This window comes from Octodon degus, unplaced genomic scaffold, assembly GCF_000260255.1.
Source record: "Octodon degus isolate 3935 unplaced genomic scaffold, OctDeg1.0 scaffold00138, whole genome shotgun sequence".
In the NCBI taxonomy this organism is placed as follows: domain Eukaryota; kingdom Metazoa; phylum Chordata; class Mammalia; order Rodentia; family Octodontidae; genus Octodon; species Octodon degus.
This window is the reverse complement of record NW_004524714.1, coordinates 5925995-5930508: the sequence shown is the minus strand read 5'-3', so window position 1 is coordinate 5930508 and position 4514 is coordinate 5925995.

Below are 4514 nucleotides of genomic sequence, written 5' to 3'. Positions count from 1 at the left end.
CAAAGTTGCCCAAAGTAGCAGTGCAGCCCCTGGCAGAGGTGTAGCAGTCATCAGTACCAGCCATCAGCAGCAGCTTCTTGGGCACAGGGACTGAGATGATGCCAGTGCCTCTGGGGGCAGGGATCAGACGCACCAACACAGAGCCACAGTGGTCCGTCACCTTGCAAGGAACCGTGTGTGGCTTGTCAATCTTGTTCTCCCAGTAGCCTCTCTCCACAGTGACAGTGGAGGGTGTGACCAGGATGATGGTCCCACGAATGGCAGTGGCTACTTCCTTGGAACACTTCAACCCAGGCCAACATGACCATTGTAGTCCCCAATGGCAACAAATGTCTTGAACCTAGTCTGTTGGCCAGCACGAGTTTGCTTCTGCACAGGCATGAACTTCAGAACTTCATCCTTGAGGGATGTGCCCAGGAAAAAGTCAATAATCTCGGACTCCTTGATGGGTAAGGAAAAAGATAAATTTCCTCCAGGGACTTGATCTTTGTGTTTTTGGCAGGCCGGCCCAGCTTGGTGACAGGAATCCATTCTTTGTCCTCGGCCTTACCGCTGCAAGGCCTTACCTAGGCCCCGACCTCAGCCTCTGCTGTGCGCGCAACCTCGAAGGCCGCTGCCGAAGGCCACTGCTCGGTGGGAGCTGCCGCAGCCTCCCACGCTCAGGCCCCGGGGCCCCGGCCCTGCCGCTGTACCAGTGTCATCCGCCGTTTGGTGCTTCCCAGAAAAAGAAGCTCAAGACTATTTTCTGCCTCCAGGAGGACTCTTCTATACCTTTCCTTTTCCCTTCAATTTTTTTCTTTTCCTCCTCCTCCTGCAGAGCTGATGGCATCCCCTTCTTATTTCACTGAGAACACAAACAACAGACTCTCTGGATTTAAAACAAAGTAAAAAGGCCCTTGTAGGGAAATACATGCCACTTTCCATTGGACAGATGTCCCCAGCACGGCCTGCTTCACACTGCCTGTGGTGTATGACCAGCTCCTGCATTTCCTGGAAGGGGACATCTGCGTTCCCAGCCAGCCCCAGGACTCCCCGGGCTGCACCCACCCCAGGTTCTGAGATGTCCTGCCTCTGCTGTTCTCTTCCTCCACTTGCCCCATTCACCGGAAGCCCCAGAGTCCCCTGTACCCTTCGAGGGCCTGACCCCTGCAGTCCTCTCCTCCCCTCCCTGATCAACCCTTTCTCCCTCCACGCAGATCCAGTCCGTGGTCATCCAGACACGGGACAGTTTCCCCGGAAGTGAGCCTCGCCAAGCCCTTGCCCCTCAGAGGACCATGTGTGCCTGGTGCTCCTTTACAGCGACTGGTTCTTTTTTTGTATTTTAGTACAGGATCTACAGGGTCTCACTACGCAGCTTGGACTCACAGTGATCCACCTGTGTTCAGCCTCCCAAGAGCTGGGATCACAGGCATGTGCCACCACTCCCAGTCTCAATCTCTGTCTCAGTGCACCCTAGGGGCGGGGCTGGCAAGGCACGCTGGGGCTCGAACCCCCAACTGTTTCTTGGAAGAGCTGTGTAAAGCCACAGTCTCCCTCCTTCCTCTCCCACTCACCCCTCAGTGCACTCAAGACGGGCCTTGTCTCCATCACTCTAGGGGACAGTCTGGTCACTTTCACCATTGGTGTGTGGGGCTGGTGGCATCTTTGGCCTCTGCTCTCTGGCAAGGCTGGAGAGCCTGTCCACTGCACTTTCCACTGGTGTGGGCCCTAACTGCCTCATCAGCTATCACTGTCCCCCTCTTGCTGGCTGCCCAGATGGCCTCCCGCAAGTCCTCAGGAGAGGACGCATACATGCTGGGTCCTTGCTGCTCCATTGTCTGAGCCTCCTGCCCCTCTCCCATCCATCCCCCACCTCCACCTTTTTCTTCTGTGGCCCTCACCACCTGAGCTGGAAAAATGTCTTTCTTCTCTGAGGGTGCTTTCTTTCTTCTGTTTCTTGACATAACACCCCTCATCATGGCCAGATGTTGCATATGTGAATTTGTGAATCTGGTTACTGTGGAGGGCAGAATGGAAGCTCAAGATGTGGGGAGTTCTTCTTTTTAGCACTGATGTGCTACCAGTGCCTGGAACCATGCATGGTGCATAGTAGGTGTCCAGTGTACTGGTGTTAGCTGAGAAAATCAATCATGCACTAATAAAATGTGAAGCTAGAAATTCAAACCCAGGCTTAACAGTCTGCATAGCCTGTTTACTGTGCGGCTTTCTCTGCAGTGTGCCAAGAAGCCACAAAGGGCCACTCCTAAGACAGGGCTGTGGTCTTGTTGGCTTTTTTTCCCCTTCTTCCTTTGGGTACCTGTAGTTAGAGATCTGCTTCTCTTTGACTTACCAGCTCTGTTTCTCTGTTGCATGGAAAGATAGTAGGAAACATCTAAAGTCTTTCTCCTGGTAGACCAGGTCTCATCCTCAGATCCCAGGATCTGTCTCCCATCTTCCCTGATCAGTGGCAGCCTACAGCTACCCGAAGACCTGCAGTTCCCAACATGCCAGGCTCTACCCTCAAGTGACAATTGGCTTGGCTTCCCTGGCAGGGGCCTGAGGACAGGGTGACTGAAGCAGCAAAGACTGTGTTTCTCACCATGCTGGAGCTTGGAAGTCTGGGATCAAGATGTTAGAAGGGCTGGTGGCTTCTGCCCCAGGCCTGTCCCTCGTCTCACAACTGGTCAGCTTCTCCCTGCATCTTCACACTGCTTCTGTCCTGCACATGTTTTCGACCAAACTTCCCCTGCTTACAAAGATGATCTGACCTCACCCAAATGACCTCATTTTAATTTAATTACTTTTTGAAAGCCCCCTCTCCAAATATAGTCAAATTCAGAGATGCTGGGGCCTACTAGTTCAGCATACAAATTTAGAGACGACATAATCTGGCTTCTAACACCTCACCTGGCTCGCTCAGCTCCATCTCTTGCTCTTTCCCGACACTCGCCCCAGGAGCCACACTGTCTGTCCTCTTCTGGGCTCCCCTGTATCTCCCATAGCTGGCCCTGACCTAATTATCCCAGGTCAGTCTGGTTGGGATAATTGTGCTTATCTCTCACTCTTTTCCTTAGACTGTGGGGCCTGTAAGTGCAGCCCCCAGACTCACAAGGGGACCTGGATCTCCTGGGTGCTCAGCACCAGGCCTAGCATGCATCTGAGGTGGGGAGAACATGGAGGCAGGGAGGAAAGAAGTCGTCGAGGGATTCCTTCCTGCTGCTAACTCCTGTCTACCTCTTATCATCTCCTGGTACAGCTCCCTGGGGTAGATGAACCAACAGACTGCTGAGAACTATGATATCTTTCCTGATCCCCCGGCCAAGGGAGTCAGTTCCTTGGGGCTTTTTCTGGGACATCTCTCTGTGATTTGAGAAGCAGAGGCTGCTGAGACCCCTTGGATTTCATTCTGTTTGGTTTTGTTTGGTGGTGATGGGGGGGGGGATGGAACCTGAGGCCTCATGTATGCTAGGTAAGTGCTTTACCACAGGCTCCTGCCCAGCCCCCTGGGATTTGATTTGGGCTGTTTTTGCTCATTGGCTTTGTGAACCCGAGCTGCTGCTTACTTCATTATGAGCATTCATTCCCTTTTGACAGATGGGAGCCATAATGGGACCAGATGAAACAATGGTTAAGTGCCTTGAAAAACTCCCACTCCGGGCTGGTGGTGTAGCTCAGTGGTGGAGCATATGCCTAGCAAGTGTGAGGTTCTAATCCCCAGCACCAGGAAGAAAGAAAGAAAGAAAGAAAGAAAGAAAGAAAGAAAGAAAGAAAAGAAGAAAAGAAAAAAAGAAAAGGAAGAAAAAACCTCATCCTGTTCTGATGAAGAGGTTATTGTGTTGCGCTGTAAATACTGAATTCTAAATAGTGACATAGCAATTATTTCCCTCGAGAATAGCATATATTGCTGTTAAATAATAGAACTTTCCTGATTTGGATTAATGAGGGGTTTTTGTGAATTAGTGATAAACCTGAATTATGGGACATTGCAAAATTGTATTATTTTCAAATTAATGTGAATTAATGACTAACCCCATGTTGTCAAGGCACCGTCTCTTACAAGGGTTGCTTTAATGAACAGATGAAGATCACTGGTAATTAAGCATTTTCTGTAAACAAGAGGGTACAAATTGAGTACTGTTGTTTAAAAAGTATTGCAAAACTTTTTCCTACAGAAGCTAACCATCCTTCTAGTACTATTGGTTTGCTTGGCCAATGTTTTCATCATGCCTAAGTCAGATGATGAAAAATTCTGAACAAGCAGATTCTGGGATCACTGAAGCATGGCTATTCTTCAAATGACAGGCTAGCAACACCGCTCAGAGCGGTAGGTGCCAGCAATCAGCATCCTTGCGAATTGCCAGGCACCATCCAAGCTTACTGACTGCTAAACAGCTGGCATCAGGTCCTGCAGTGGCAATATGCACACAACCGTTTCCCATTTGCACACATTGATGCACAGACCAATTGCACATGCCCTTCTGTAAGGGCATGATCACACTCACAGGTCCACATATGCACACCTTTATGCACATGTA